At 45.5% G+C, this 17,237-nt stretch overlaps 1 long non-coding RNA gene across 1 annotated transcript; it reads left to right on the top strand.

Annotated features, from left to right (window-relative positions):
- Positions 1-11,133: 11,133 nt before the first annotated feature.
- LOC123464873 lies at positions 11,134-15,510 on the top strand. The gene is made up of 2 exons (XR_006639917.1): positions 11,134-11,173; positions 15,343-15,510. It is a non-coding gene; the product is annotated as an uncharacterized LOC123464873 (long non-coding RNA).
- Positions 15,511-17,237: the final 1,727 nt, after the last annotated feature.

Genomic DNA, 17,237 nt, shown 5'->3' with positions numbered 1-17,237 from the left:
TGTGAAATGAAATATATATCTATCTCTACCTATGTATACCTGTATCTGTATCTATCTATTGGAAAATCCCATGGACCAAGGAGCCTGGTGGGCTACATTCCATGGGGTTGCAAAGAGTCGGACATGACTGAAGTGACTAGCACCCACACATATCTATCTATCTATATATCTGAACCACTTTGCTGTACACCTGTATCTAACACAACATTGTAAAGCAACTATAGTTCAATTTTTTAAGAAACCAAATTCTGACTCTGGTACATGTTCACCTTGGAGTCTTGAGGGAATTACAGCTGTCTCCTGCCATGCCATCCAGTGGAGAGAATCCAACCTCTGAACTGGGTTTTCATGAAAATCAAAGCAGACAAAGTCAGTCAGTCTCAAACGCTCAGCATGAGACTGTCATAGAGAAGAGCCCAGCAGTGGCTGCTATGAAGAATGACAAGGGTGAATTGTGGTTTTTGCACAGGTTGACAATCAAGAGCATCAGCATTGGGAATATCACATTCCAAGGGACTCCTGAAGGCAGAGGCATTGGCCTGAGTATCCCCATCACCACTAAGGTCACCCTGACCTTGTGAGTATTGGTTAGAATTGAAGGTTTGAGAGATGCCGTGGGGTATGCCAATAGATCTCCAATCTGGCATCAGGTCCTTTTCCATGCTTCTGTCATAGTCTCCCAATTCGTAAAATAAGGAGACCTTTCCAGGTCTAAGGGCTTCCTTGGTGGCTCCAGATAGTAAAGAATCTGCCCGCAATGTGGAAGACCTGGGTTCAATCCCTGGGTCAGGAGGATCCTCTTGAGAAGGAAATGGCTACCCACTCCAGCATTCTTGGGCTCCCCTGATGGCTCAGAGGGTGTATCCCCTGGAGAAGGGTGTGGATACCCACTCCAGTATTCTTGCCTGGAGAATTCCATGGACAGAGGAGCCTGGCAGATTGTGGTCCATGGGCTTGCAAAGAGTTGGACACGACTGAAATCCTAACATTTAAAATGTTCAAGAAACATTGGCCATAACCAATCTTTTTGTTAAAAAAAATCTTCCATGAAATATATGTCCAAAATCATAACACTTATCTAATTATAAAACTTGAAATTTGAGAATATAGAATATTTATAACTTTGGTAAAGTTTCCTGCATTGTCATTTTCTCTCAAGATTCTGTTTAAATGATAGTGACCAGTATAGGGCACATAGTATTGTACAGTATGTAATGAAGAGCATGCGAAAATTATATAGAAACTATAATTTTTAATTACCTTAAAGATTCAGAGATAAAATGAAGATATGCAGAAGAGTCTTTATTAATTAAATGCACTATGATTTCATCATTTATTAGCTATGAGATCTTGGGGGATAGTTACTTAACCTCTCTATACCAAGTGTTTCCACATTCTGAAAATGGAGATAGTAATTTTCTGTCATGGTAGTGCTGTCATGATTAAATGGATTAATCCAGGTAAAATACTTTTGTTTGGAATACCTAACACAGAATTTGTGCTCAAGAAATGTTAGCTAGACAGGTGATCCTAAGATGGTGGAGGAATAGGATGGGGAGACCACTTTCTCCCCCACAAATTCATCAAAAGAACATTTGAACGCTGAGTAAATTCCACAAAACAACTTCTGAATGCCAGCAGATGACATCAGGCACCCAGAAAAGCAGCCCATTGTCTTCAAAAGGAGGTCGGAAAAAATATAAAAGATAAAAAGAGAGACAAAAGAGGTAGGGACGGAGATCGGTCCTGGGAAGGGAGTCTTCAAAAAGAGAGAAGTTTCCAAACACCAGGAAACAGTCTCACTGTGGCGAGCCTTGGAACGTCAGAGGGCAACATAACCGGGAGGAAAAATAAATAAATAATTAAAACCCACAGAGTATGTGCCCAACGGTAACTCCCAGCAGAGAAGCAGCACAGACGCCCGTATCCGCCACTGCAAGCGGGGGCTGGGCAGGAAGGCACGGGCTGCATTGTAAGGACTGGGCCTGAATGCCCCAAGGGCAATCTGAGGGAACTAACTTGTGATAGCAAACCAGACTGTGGGATAGCTACCACGTGAAAAGCCCTAACGCCAGGCCCACTCACAGAACAAAGCACTGACTAGAGCTAGCCGGCTGCGGACGGCCCATTCCCCGCTGGAGACAGGCAGGCGAGGGCAGCCAGAGCTGGAAGGGGACAATCGCGGCCCCAGAGAGGCATCATTTACCAAACTGCAAGCAGGCTTGGTTAGCAAAACCAAGACTTCTTGGGATTCTGGACGGTCGTCGACATCCGCCTGAGAAGGTGCGCCAGTTGTAACCCAGAAAACTGAGCGGCAGGGATGGGGGAGGCGATAAGTCGCAGCGACCGCGATCGCCAAACACCTGACACCTGAGTTGCTCGGACCTGGGAAGGGCGCAAAACGCAGGCCCAACCAAGTCTGCACCTCTGAGGACTACCCGAGTGCCTGAACCTGAGCGGCTTAGACCTGGGAAGTGCATACAACCCAGGGCCGGCCTCAGACAGTTCCCGGCAGAGCAACCTAGAACTTAAGCAGTGTAGATAGGGAAAGCACACACACCGTGAGCAGGGGCAGACCCAGTGTGGCTGAGACACTGCAAGCACACGCCAGTGTTATTTGTTTGCAGCGTCCCTCCCTCCCCACAGCAGGACTGAACAAGTGAGCCTAAAAAAGTGTCCACCACCGCCCCCTTGTGTCAGGGCAGAAATTAGACACTGAAGAGATCACCAAACAGAAGAAGCTAAAACAGAGGGAACCGCCTTGGAAGTGACAGTTGGAGAAGTCTTGAGGCTACTGTAAGAATAAGACTGAAAACCAGAGGCAGAAAGCTTAAATCTAAATCCCGAGAACACCAGAGACCTCCTGACTCCAAGGAATATTAATCGATAGGAGCTCATCAAACGCCTCCATACCTACACTGAAACCAAGCACCACCAAAGGGCCAACAAGTTCCAGAGCAAGACATACCACGCAAATTCTCCAGCAACACAGGAACATAGTCCTGAGCTTCAATATACAGGCTGCCCAAACTCACCCCAAACCCACTGACATCTCATAACTCATTACTGGACACTTAATTGCACTCCAGAGAGAAGAAATCCAGCTTCACCCACCAAAGCACCGACACAAGCTTCCCTAACCAGGAAACCTTGACAAGCCACCTGTCCAACCCCACCCACAGCAAGGAAACTCCACAATAAGGAGAACTCCACAAACTGCCAGAATAGGGAAAGGCCACCCCAAACACAGCAATATAAACAAGATGAAGAGGCAGAGAAATACCCAGCAGGTAAAGGAACAGGATAAATGCCCACCAAACCAAACAAAAGAGGAAGAGATAGGGAATCTACCTGATAAAGAATTCTGAATAATGATAGTGAAAATGATCCAAAATCTTGAAAACAAAATGGAGTTACAGATTAATAGCCTGGAGACAAGGATTGAGAAGATGCAAGAAAGGTTTAAGAAGGACCTAGAAGAAGTAAAAAAGAGTCAATATATATGAATAATGCAATAAATGAGATAAAAAACACTCTGGAGGGAACCAATAGTAGAATAACAGAGGCAGAAGATAGGATAAGTGAGGTAGAAGATAGAATGGTAGAAATAAATGAAACAGGAAAAAAGAAAAACGAATTAAAAGAAATGAGGACACTCACAGAGACCTCTGGGACAATGTTAAATGCCCCAACCTTTGAATCATAGGAGTCCCAGAAGAAGAAGACAAAAAGAAAGGCCATGAGAAAATGCTTGAGGAGATAATAGTTGAAAACTTCCCTAAAGTGGGGAAGGAAATAATCACCCAAGTCCAAGAAACCCAGAGAGTCCCAAACAAGATAAACCCAAGGTGAAACACCCCAAGACACATATTAATCAAATTAACAAAGATCAAACACAAAGAACAAATATTAAAAGCAGCAAGGGAAAAACAACAAATAACACACAAGGGGATTCCCATAAGGATAACAGCTGATCTTTCAATAGAAACTCTTCAGGCCAGGAGGAAATGGCAGGACATACTTAAAGTGATGAAAGAAAATAACCTACAGCCCAGATTACTGTACCCAGCAAGCATCTCATTCAAATATGAAGGAGAAATCAAAAGCTTTACAGGAAAAAAAAAAAAAAAGCTTTACAGAAAAGCAAAAGCTGAGAGAATTCAGCACCACCAAACCAGCTCTCCAACAAATGCTAAAGGATATTCTCTAGACAGGAAACACAAAAAGGGTATATAAACTCAAACCCCAAACAATAAAATAAATGGCAATGGGATCATATTTATCAATAATTACCTCAAATGTAAATGGGTTGAATGCCCCAACCAAAAGACAAAGACTGGCTGAATGGATACAAAAACAAGACCCCTATATATGTTGTCTGCAAGAGACCCACCTTGAAACAAGGGACACATACAGACTGAAAGTGAAGGGCTGGAAAAAGATATTCCATGCAAATAGAGACCGAAAGAAAGCAGGAATAGCAATACTCATATAAGATAAAATAGACTTTAAAACAAAGGCTGTGAAAAGAGACAAAGAAGGACACTACATAATGATCAAAGGATCAATCCAAGAAGAAGATATAACAATTATAAATATATATGCACCCAACATAGGAGCACCACAATATGTAAGACAAATGCTAACAAGTATGAAAGGAGAAATTAACAATAACACAATAATAGTGAGAGACTTTAATACCCCACTCATACCTATGGATAGATCAACTAAACAGAAAATTAACAAGGAAACACAAACTTTAAATGATACAATGGACCAGTTAGACCTAATTGATATCTATAGGACACTTCACCCCAAAACAATGAATTTCACCTTTTTCTCAAGCGCACGTGGAACCTTCTCCAGGATAGATCACATCCTGGGCCATAAATCTAGCCTTGGTAAATTCAAAAAAATTGAAATCATTCCAAAATATCTAGACTCTTTAAGGTTCTAGGATTCTAATACTCTGAGGTTTTAGGATTCTAGTGTCCTCTGGTTCTCAGATTTGGGCCTTCTAGGTTTCCACTGTTCTAGAATCCTAAGTAAGGGTCAGAAGTCCTGAGGCCTCAGTATTGAGCATCTCTGTGGGTGGCAGGCAGGATGCTCACAGCGGATAATAACCAGCCCTCTTTCCTTCTCCCTCTCTCCTCTCCCTCCTCACCTTCTGACCTCTTTCCTTCCTTCCCTCTCTCCATTTCTCTTTGTGTGTCCCTCTCTTTCACTCCTTGTGACCCTCAGGTGTGCCCACTAGTCCGCAGCCTCCTTGAAAGCCTGGATGCGGAGTATGTTAAGAACCGTATTGGTAAGTCACAGCCTGGGGAAGCGGGGAGGGGGCTCCCTCTGCAGCCTCACGGTAGGTGGGGGAGCACATGCCGCTCTATGCCTGCAACACTGGCAGGTCTGGTCAGGGGACCCTGGAGAAGCTGAGGACCCTTGTCCTGAGGAAGTCATGAGAGGATGTCCAGAGGGGTTCCTGCAGACTGATGGCCTCTGTGGCCCTCTGAGAGCTTCAACTGCCCTCCTTTGTCATGCTGGCAGAAACTGATGCCCAGAATGATGTGAGAAAGAGGATGGGCCTGATTTGGGCTCAAATCCTGGATGTGCTACTTAACAAGAGTGGGGTGCGGAACAACTGCCTCCACCTTGCTGAGCCTCAGTTTCCTCTAAAGTGAAAGGAGATTATAAATGCTGCCAAGTTGATGAGTGGATTTAAAGGAATAGCAGAAAGATTGCATTGTTGCAACAGTATGCATTGTTTATAAGCATGACCCCTTCCCCTTCCCTTCTAATGAGGAGATGTGGCTTCACCTCTAGCCTCTGGGGGCTTTCCTTGACCTGGGTCTCTGGCAAGACTGTGGTTGCTGGGGCTGCCGGACAACAGAAATGGAGTGAGTAACAGTGTCAGGGTCCTGGAGGCAGGCCTTCTAAAAATAGCCACAGGTTCAGTTCCTTGGGCAATCGCTCTGTGCTTCCTACATACTATGTCATTAGATCCTTGAAGGCCCTGTGGGTATTGGCAGTATCATCATACCCATTTTACAGATGAACTAACTGAGGCTCAGAGATGGAGTGACAAGCAAGAGGTCCCATGACTGTCAAGTCAGACCCCCTGGAGGGTGGCAGCCACTTGTGTCTGATTTCTATTCAGCTTTCCAGTGCTGGAGCCTGAGAACTGCTACCAATTTGTTCTTTCAGAGGAAGTTTATAAACTCCAATAGCAAAACCCATAAAACAGATGAGGAAAACAGCTGTGAAGCCTGCCTGCTGGTGAGGTCTGGGCTCTGGGCCCTGGGCTGAGGGAGGATGAACAGCTCCCCCCCCCCCCCCCCACCCGCCACACACACACACACACACACACACACAGGGGCCTGTGGAGAAGCAGAAGCAAAGCTTGGCTTCTCTTCTTTATCTAGTAGCAGCCTGAGCCCTGATCTCGGTCACAGACCAAGTCCTGACCCTTAATCACACACTCAGACTGCACTTGACTCTGCTCCCTGACAGCCCAGAACATAGTCAGACATAGCTTTCACTTGAGTTGTTGACTGAGTCCTGATGTTGGTCATGGATAGAGACCTGTCCTGTATCTGTCTGATCCATGATCATGATCATATACTGAGCCCCAAACCCTGACTCATCATGGCCCCAGATCAGTCTTTTCACATCAGCCATTGTTGTTAGTGAGGGACTGGGAGGGTGAGGGGGTGAGGAGGAGTCAGTGCCAGGTGCCAGAGAAAGACCCCAAACCACAGGTGCCAGTCCCCCACCCCCAAGCCTGAGAGCTCCCAGTGTTGGGGGGAAGCACTCTGGCAGCTGTACCTGGTGAACGCAGGAGCAGGTAGGGGCCCAGGATGTCCATGCCTCACACTGGAATCTCCTTCCAGATTTGGTTCCCAGAGACTTGAGTGAATCTCTGACCCATCTCCCTCTGGGACAGTTGGTGCTGCCACCATCCCCCAGGAGTGACAACTGAGCCCAGTCAAAGGACACTCTCAGATACTCCTCCTCGCAGTCAGGACACCCTATGCTCGTCACCCTCCACCCCCAGCAATAAAAAGCCATTTCTGCACCTGCTGTGTGGCCCGTTGCATTCCTTCCATTAGGATTTCAGGGAAGGTGAGATATGGGCAATCAGGGCAGCGGAGACCTGGATCCGTAGGTGGAAGGAAATTTTGGGATTATCCAGCCCCACTCCCCTGTCTTAGAAATAAGAACACCGAGGCCCAGGATGGGCAAGAAGGTGACTCGAGGTCACGTGGAGACAGCCTCACTCTGCTTCTGCCAACACCGCTGCCATCTTGGAGGGCTGCCTTCACCAGCACACCTGACCTCATGACCTCCTCATAGGACCCTTCTGCAGGAGACACCAATCTTGTCCCCATTGGACAGATGAGGAAACTGAGGCTCATAAGGACAAGTGACATATTGAGGTTACAGGGTAACAACTGGCAGGACCAGGTTTTAAACCCACAGATATGGGATCCCTTGCTCAGAGAGGAGATGTCCCATCTCCCAGTACTCAGCCACCTCTCCCCAGCCCCCAGTAGGTCCCGCTCTCCTGGCCTTGATCTCTCCCACCAAGGACTGATGGGGATTCTCTTGTGGCCCTTCTCAACATGCAAGCCCTCAGTTTCCCCTTTGCCCTGGAGTCTGGAGCACAGAACCCTTTACTCACAGCTGTGTCACCTCAGCAGAGGACTGACCCAGGCTATCACCTCAGGGACCCCCGCCTCTCCTGTCCAGGAGGCCATCTGACTTTTCTGCCAAGATGGCCAGGGAACATTTGCCCATCTTGCCATGAACCATCTCAGTGCTGTGTGCAATTCTGTGAGGGAAGAACCACTGTCGTCCTCAAGGGAGAGTCGTGAACACGCAGAGGCCTGAACCAGCGCTGCTTCACTCAAGGGCCTTCTGTCTGAAGGATGCCCCACAAGGTCAAGTCACCATAGGGGGCCCTTGAGCCCCTGGGGCAGCTTGGGGGACCCTTGGGAGCTGTCCCAAGAGACATCAGTTCAGGCTGTGCCGGGGCTGCTGATACACGTGAGGTGAGAGGTTGGACAGAGCTGAGCATGACCTGGCCTGGGCTGTTGCCAGCTGTGTGATCTCAGCCAATTTACTTACCCTCTCAGAACCACAGTCCTCAATCCAGCCCAGTGGAGTTAACAGTAAAGCCTCCCTCATTGTGTTGATGTGAGAATTAAATGAGTCAATGAGTGGAAAGTGCTTTACCAGAGTCTGACTCTGGTGAGCACAAGATGTATGTCAGCCTCCACACACTGGAATTACTGTCAAACAGTGTTGAAAAATTCTGTATTAAATGTTTATACACTGTATCTCACTCAATTCTGATTTCTACTGAGTGATGCATGAATGGTTCTTGGAGGAGGTGTGGCAACTGAGTTTCAGAGAGGTGAAGTGACTTCTCTAGGACCACATAGCTTGTCAGAGGCAAAGCTGGATTCCATTTAAAGTCGGAGCTGGCGCTTCCCCTCCTCGCATAGCAAAGGGATGAAATTTTTCCTCTCTGTCTATATTTTGTGACAATACCAACTCCCACAATAGTACACAAGGAGGTCTCACAATTCAGGACTTCTTTTGAGCAGTAGCCCAGTTGGGCCAGTGCTGAGTCTTTGTCCAGGCTGTTCTATCTACCTGGTCATTATTCCTTCTCTCCCTCCAGTTTCTCAAGCCTCCTCAGCCCTAACATTCTGCTCAGGACCTGTCTCCTGGTAAGTGGGGGCCACTCCTCAATGTTGCCCCAACAATGAGACCATGTTTTCCAACTGGTAGCTCTACCCAAGCTATCTTGTCATCATTGTCCCATACGGACAGAGGGTTCAGGAAGCTTCAGCTCTCATAAAAACAGTTTACACTTTTTTTAGTAATCTTTTTCCCATTTTTTGGTCAGAAAAATTTTACATTCATCACTATATAAGTTGAAGACAACAGTTTGATTCTGTGCAATAGGTTAAGCTAACATTCAAGTTCTCATATAGAAACAATAAAAAAGAAAAACAGTTTTTCCTTGTGATCAGAACTCTTAGAATTTTCTCTCTTAACAAAGTTTCTGTATATCATACATCACTGCTAGCTATAGTTACCATGTTGTACATTATATCCCTAGTACTAAGGTGTGAGGAAGAAAAGCAATAAATGCCTACATAGAGAAATAAGAAAAGCCCAATAAACAATCTACCTCTGTACCTTAAAGGATTAGCAAAAGAAGAATAACTAAGCCCTAAGTAAACACTGAAGGAGTACAATAAAAATTACAGCAGGAATAAATTAAGTAAGAAGAGAAAAATAATTGAAAATATTAACCAAACTAATATTGGTGCTTTGAAAATGTAAAAGAAATGAAAAACCCTTAGCTAGATCTCATGACTCACAGGGGGCTTTAGGTCTTCACATCTTGCCTGGGTCTGCTTTGTCCTCAAGATAGTATTTATATACAAATATTTTGGCAAAGTTCACCAGAAAAAGCTATACAAAGGGGATAAGACAATGTATTGTTATAGTGCCTTGATCCAAGTGTGCCTGAAGTCCTCCTTGCCACAAAAATTCCAGTTCAAATACATGTCTCGCTTCTTATTTTTTATTTTTATTGAAGCCAGTGTGAGTCAGGTCCTGCCATTCAAATCCTCCGGAAGTCCTGAAAACACATTTGTAGACTCAAGTCTTCCTGCTCCAATCTGATGCCTACTCGAGGGTCACACAACCACATTGGAAACATAACAGACATCAAAGCCACAGGAGAGCGTAGAGGTCATCATTTTCACCTCTTTGCTGGAAAGTCTAGGGAGACTGTGGCCCCGGCGAATGGCTTGGCACTGCAGATGCACCTCACCATTGGTGCTCACGACAACACACTTAGTAGGTATGGAAAACCTCATTTTCCAGTTGAGGATACTGAGGTTCAGGGAAGAGAGGTGACTGGCCTAGGTTTTACAAGGACAGGAACCCAGTATTTGCATCCTCAGGGAAGGTCAGGTCACATTGAGGCCAGCTGGTGCGGCAGGTGAGACCTTGGACTTGAATATCTACTTATTCCTTAACTGCTGCTATTTGAGTTGGTTGTTACGCCTGGTGCATTGAGCCCATGTCAACCCGGAACACTTGGTCCAGGAAGCCCAGGTGGGTGCCCACTTGGCAACAGGCTTATAGCACCAGCAGAGTCCTCTGGGTCACCTGTGTCCATCTCCTCTGTTCCCCCTCCTGCATCTGAGTAGGAACCTGATGAACTCAGCTAGGACAAAGTACAAGTAGGGCTAGAGGCTTGAGGAGCTAGCCTTCTTCACTGTAACTGTGGTCCCACCATCAGAGCACAGAGTAGGGAGAAGGTAGCAGCCCAAGTGCCCAAGCCTGGTGCTGGGACATGGAGGACCACATCCAGCAGAACCTTGGATCTGTCAGCAGACCACCTTCCACACTGTCTTAGCCTGGTTTATACACACCTGAGGTCCCTCTTCCCCTGGTTGTGGACACAGAGCTGAGGGATGTGAGGAAAATCTTGTGGAGAGAATTTTTCTCACCTCAAGACTGCAACTCAGGGGTTGGAGAGTGATGTAATGAACTCAGACCTGGAGTTTGCCCCAGGCTTCTGCTGCCTCATTGTAAAATGGGTAAATGACCTGGTACCTGGATCCCCGTGGCAAAATGGAGATTAAAAGGGTACCAAGGGAATACGGAAGGAACCAGGGCAAAGTCTAATAGAGTTTTGCCAAGAGAATGCACTGCTCATAGCAAACACCCTTTTCCAACAACACAAGAGAAGACTCTACACATGGACATCACCAGATGGTTAACACCGAAATCAGATTGATTATATTCTTTGCAGCCAAAGATGGAGAAGCTCTATATAGTCAGCAGAAACAAGACCAGGAGCTGACTGTGGCTCAGATCATTAACTCCTTATAGCCAAATTCAAACTTAAATTGAAGAAAGTAGGGAAGGGGTACTCTTTCTGCCCCCTTCTGATGCCTATGTCAGAAGCTTTCTCTATCTCCTTTATACTTTAATAAAACTTTATTACACAAAAGCTCTGAGCGATCAAGCCTCGTCTCTGGCCCCGGATTGAATTCTTTTCCTCTGGGGGCCAAGAATCCCGGTGTATTTGCGTGATTCAACAACAACCTTTCATCTTGGAGGCTCATCCGGGATCCTTCAGGACAAGGTAAGGATGCTTGGAGCTTTAGCTCTTTGTTCTCTTAGCGAACACGTTTTCTGCTGTGCTTTACTAATTCTACCGTGTGCTTGTGTGAATGAATGGCATGCCCTGCATGAAGCAAGTAAGGAGCCCTGCTCTGCGGTTCCACGGTGATCTCATAGGGCTTATGGCAGAAACCTGTTGGGGTGTTATACCGACCTGTCAATGCCAAGAGGCACCCAATGTCTCCTTCGGGAACTGACCAGAAATGGGCAAAGCGTGTGGACCGAACTCTCCTTTCTCGGTCAAACTTTTCGGTCTCTTTGACCATTTCATAACTCCTTGGGAATTAGAAGTACTAACCTAATCTATTGGATCACAGACTTTCAAGGGACTTGTGATCTATACTGTTATTGTGTACTGTGGCTTAGGTCCCAAACTTGGATTGGTAGCCAATAAAGTGCCTAGCCTCGCTAGGAATTGAAAGTTCAGAAGCTAGATGGAGCTCTAGCTCCCAGAACATCTCTGAGGTTAAAGGTTACTCAGATTGGGACTGCAATGGGTTTTTTTCTTTGGTAACACCGGCTCTTAGTAGATCAGAGGAGGCTGTTATACTGGTGTGGTGATGCTTGGAAAGAACATCTCAGTTTTATGTTCGTGTCGGTCTTATTGTAGTCAGGAAATACTCAGGGTCGTGCACAGGCACTCAGGTGATGAATGTTTCCTGCAGCGGTCTTAGCTTGGGAGGCATTCCGGAAGGTTACTCTGATTCACCCCGGGTGACATCAGAGGCAAGCAAGGTTAAAGGTAAAGAGCTGGACGTCAAGTAGGGATGCTATCAAGTCTACCCCTGGTACATCCCCACCCCATCTCGGTGGTAGAACCGGGAGGGACGAGTACGGCGCCTGCATCGGTAAGGGACAGACTAAGTCCGACCAGGAAGGAAAAGCTTTTGGTGTAACGTCTGTCTACACCCCCATCTAGAGCAGGGAGGGACGCCTCCGGTAGAAAAATGGCCTTGGTCGCTTTTTTTCTCTCTTACAGATGGGAGCTAACAATTCCAGCCTCACTCCTTTGAACTGTATCCTGAAAAACTGGGATAGATTTGATCCCCAGGGCTTAAAGAAGACACACCTGGTCTTCCTATGTGATACTGCATGGCCACGGTATCCATTGGAGGACGGCGAACGGTGACCAGTTGGAGGGTCTCTTAAGTATAATACTGTTCTACAGGACAGGAGACAAAGAGAAGAGGAAAAAACAGGCTTCTCCAATCTATCCCTGGGATCATATGCACAGAGCAGCCAGAGAGACTGAGGAACAGCCACACAAGCTGTTGCCTCTTTATGAAACACCCACCAGGAGAAATAATCAGTCTATGAGCGTTAATAAGCCTTTCTCTTATCAAGAAATACAAAGAATCAAGGAGGATCTGGGAGATTATTTAGAGGGCCCAGAAAAATATATTAGAGCTTTTAAAGGTGTTACTCTGCTTTATGACCTCACTTGGAAGGATGTGATGTATATCTTGGGACAAACGCTGACTCCCGAGTCAAAGACTCGAGTTTTGGGAAAAGCGGTTGCTTATGGAGATGAATGGCTTGGTAATGAATCAGTAGGGAAGAGGGAGAACGAGATAGCGGCCCTCCCCACTGGGAATCAGGCGGTCCCAACTATAGAACCAGACTGGGACTACAACACAGCTAAAGGAAGATGGGATCAGAGTCATTTTGTTAGATGTATTCTTGAAGGACTTAGGCAGGCACGTTCTAAGCCTTTAAACTATGGCAAATTGGCAGACATAGAACAGGAGGAGAAGGAAGCTCCTGGTAAATTCCTAGATAGACTGAGAGAAGGCCTTCGCAGATTCACTGAGATTGATCCCAAAAGTGAAGAGGGAAAAGTGATCTTAAAGGATAGATTTCTCACTCAGTCGGCTCCAGATATCCGCCGTAAGCTATTAAAACAGGCATATGGACCAAATCAGTCGTTAGATACTCTGTTACAACTGGCTCAGTCTATTATGGTAGGGAATATGAGGAAAAGAAAGGCAAAAAAAGACAAAGGAAAAGGCGGAAGCCTTCGCCATGGCTATGAAAAACGTTCTTAAACAGCCTGAGAAAAATGCCCAGAGGGGCCCAGGTGAAAAGGGATGGGCTTGCTATTACTGTGGAAAGGAGGGGCACCTCAAGCGGGATTGCCCTCAGGCATCTAAGCCGCCCCCGGCTCCATGTCCCGTCTGCAAAGGACCACACTGAAGAGAGACTGCCCCCAGAGGCGTAGGTCTCCGGGGTCGAACTCTCAAGACAATCAGGACTGAAGGTGCCCGGGGGTCCCCTCACAAGCTCCCGTCCTAATTACACCTGAGGAACCCTGGGTATTAATAATTGTGGGGGGCCAATCTGTCGATTTCCTCTTAGATACTGGGGCAACTTATTTTGTGCTTACTGAAGCCCCTGGCCCACTTTCTTCCTGATCCGCTTCCGTAATGGGACTGTCTGGACAAGCCAAAAGGTATTATTTCAGTTATTTTTTATCTTGCAACTGGGATTCTGTGCTGTTTTCACACGAGTTTCTGATCATGCCAGAATCTCCCTCACCCCTTTTGGGAAGGGATATACTGAGCAAGGTCCATTCCTCTGTTTTCATGAATATGGAGCCCTTCCTTTCTCTCCCTTTAGTTGAACAAAATGTAAATCCTAGAGTATGGGCTGATGGAAAATCTGTGGGTCGAGCACAAAATGCTATTCCTGTAGTTGTTAAGCTCAAAGACCCACACGTATTTCCACATAAGAAGCAGTATCCACTGAAACCTAGTTAAGGAAGGGTTAAAACCCATCATCAAAAATTTAAAGGAGCAGGGACTATTAATTCCCTGTAACAGTCCTTGCAACACTCCTATTTTGGGTATAAAGAAATCGAATGGTAAATGGAGACTAGTTCAAGATTTACGAATAATAAATGAGGCTGTAGTTCCTTTACACCCCGTGGTGCCTAATCCTTATACTCTATTGTCTGAAATTCCTGAACGGGCCAAATATTTCTCAGTAATTGATTTAAAGGATGCCTTCTATTCAGTGCCTTTGGCGGAAGAAAGTCAATTTCGATTTGCCTTTGAAGACCCTACGCAGCCAGCTTCTCAGTTAACGTGGACAGTTTTGCCCCAGGGATTTCATGACAGTCCTCACTTATTTGGATAAAGTTTGTCACGGGATCTACAAAACTTTAATAGCTCTGAAGCAGTGGTGTTACAATATGTAGATGATATTTTGCTCTGTGCTGAGACAGAGGAAGCTTGTTCGCGAGCCTCAGAAGATTTCTTAAACTTTCTGGCAGGCTGTGGTTACAAGGCATCAAGAGAAAAGGCTCAGCTTTGTCAACAATCAGTTAGATATCTGGGCCTAATCATATCAGAAGGGACTAGGGCCATAGGCCCTGAGAGAATTAAACCTATACTAAATCATCCCCTACCTATGACTTTAAGACAATTGAGAGGATTTTTGGGAATCACAGGTTAGTGTCGCATTTGGATTCCGGGTTACGGGGAACTTGCCCGGCCTTTATATAAACTTATAGCTGAAACTCAGCAGGTCCAAACCGACAAACTGGTTTGGTCTCCAGAAACTCAAAAGGCTTTTAAGGTTTTTCAGACTGCTCTCCTGCAAGCTCCAGCTCTGAGCTTGCCCACAGGGTCAGAATTTAATTTGTTTGTCACTGAAAGAAAAGGTGTGGCATTGGGAGTTTTGACACAACCCCGAGGGCCTCACCAGCAACCTATTGCTTATCTAAGCAGAGAATTAAATGTAGTTTCACGTGGGTGGCCCCACTGCCTAAGAGTAATTGGGGCAGTGGCTTTATTAGCACCTGAAGCTTTAAAAATAATTAATGGACGAAACCTTACTGTCCTGACTTCTCATGATGTGAGTGGAATCTTAAATTCTAAGGTTAATATTTGGATGACAGACAGTAGGCTTCTTAAGTATCAGTCATTGTTGTTAGAAGGACCAGAAACTAAGCTTAAAGTTTGTGGAAATTTAAATCCTGGCACTTTCCTTCCTGAGAAGGAAAATGAAACACCTGATCACGATTGTTCTCAATTCCTAATTTTAAACTATGCAGCTCGGGAGGATCTAAAGGATACCCCATTAGACAATCCTGACATGGAAATATTTACAGATGGCAGTTCTTTTGTTCAGGATGGAAAGCGTAAAGCAGGTTACGCCGTGGTGACTGCTGAACAGGTTTTGGAAGCAAAATCTCTCCCCCAGGAAACCAGTGCTCAGTTAGCAGAGCTTGTGGCCCTGACCCGAGCTCTGGAGTTAAGCAAAGGGCAGCGGATGGGCCTGATAATCTATGTGAGTCTACTTCTGCTGACTCCAAAAATCCTGAGTCTGCCGTTTGATCCTCAAGACAATGCCTTCCTGTCCTGGTCCTGGGCGCACTCCTACGCTGCATTCTGCAATCGGTCTAACTGCTGGGTCTGTGGAGCACTCCCCTCTTTATCAGTGGAAGGTTTCCGGAGGTGGACATCTCCACTTCAAGAAAAAGACTTTCTCCAAGACTGTGAATACCTTCGACAACAATCACATGCGATGCCTCTTCTTCATCTGATGACATCTACCAACCCTAAAATGGACTGGTGCAACACTTTGCACTTTAACGATGGACATAATGTGACTTTTAATTTTGATTCTGATTGTTTTGTTCTTGCTGTTTGCTCCCTGCATCTGTAACTGTATAACTGGATTTGTTTCTAGCCGCATGAAAGCTTTTAAGTTACAAATGGTTGCTCAAACTCCTGCTACTGCTGCAGCTTCCTCCAACTACTATTTGGGGCCCCTGGATCAGATATCCTCAATATGAGGATTAGGAGAATATGTTGCCTCACCAATTTAGGGAGAACGCCCCTTGTCAGCTCAGAAGCAGTTATGGAACGAGAACGACGCCCCTTTTCCCTAGGCAACATAATTCTCCTAAAAGAAAAGGGGGGAATGAGAGAGTCATTTCCTAGGCAGGTTGATAGGGAGTCTAGGGGTCCCTAAGGAGAGAGGGGTCTGGAATTCTCAAGGAGGAAGAAAGGACAAACTTTTTCTTTCTCCACATTCCTTAGGATTATATAACAATAATGCATCCTGCCTAAGGACAGTCTTTGGATTCAACCTTCTGTTATCTTAAAAATGTTAATTATGGGAGTAGATCTGGTCTTTACAAGGATGTATCTTGCCTGAGGACAGTGTTATCTTAAAATGTAAATTATGGGAGTAGGTCTGATGAGGTCTTTACAACCTCCAGACATTCTTTGGATTATATAACCTCATTGTTAACTCTAGCAAGCGGGTATTCTTTCTGCCCCCTTCTGATGCCTATGTCAGAAGCTTTCTCTATCTCCTTTATACTTTAATAAAACTTTATTACACACACACACACACACACACAAAAAAAGAAAGTAGGGAAAACCACTAGACCATTCAGGTAGACCTAAATCAAATCCCTTATGATTATACAGTGGAAGTGAGAAATAGATTTAAGGGACTAGATCTGTTAGATAGACTGCCTGATGAACTATGGAATGAGGTTCATGACATTGTACAGGAGACAGGGATCAAGACCATCCCCATGGAAAAGAAATGCAAAAAAGCAAAATGGCTATCAGTGCAGGCCTTACAAATAGCTGTGAAAAGAAGAGAAGTGAAAAGCAAAGGAGAAAAGGAAAGATATAAGCATCTGAATGCAGAGTTCCAAAGAATAGCAAAGAGAGATGAGAAAACCTTCCTCAGCAATCAATGCAAAGAAATAGAGGAAAACAACAGAATGGGGAAGACTAGAATCTCTTCAAGAAAATCAGAGATACCAAGGGAACATTTCATGCAAAGATGGGCTCGATAAAGGACAGAAATGGTAGGGACCTCACAGAAGCAGAAGATATTAAGAAGAGGTGGCAAGAATACACAGAAGAACTGTACAAAAAAGATCTTCACAACCCAGATAATCACAATGGTGTGATCACTGACCTAGAGCCAGAAGTCCTGGAATGTGAAGTCAAGTGGGCCTTAGAAAGCATTACTACGAACAAATAGTGGAGGTGATGGAA

This window comes from Bubalus bubalis, chromosome 14 (assembly GCF_019923935.1).
Source record: "Bubalus bubalis isolate 160015118507 breed Murrah chromosome 14, NDDB_SH_1, whole genome shotgun sequence".
NCBI lineage: Eukaryota > Metazoa > Chordata > Mammalia > Artiodactyla > Bovidae > Bubalus > Bubalus bubalis.
The sequence above is the reverse complement of the archived record's forward strand: the minus strand, read 5'-3'. Positions and strand labels throughout refer to the sequence as shown.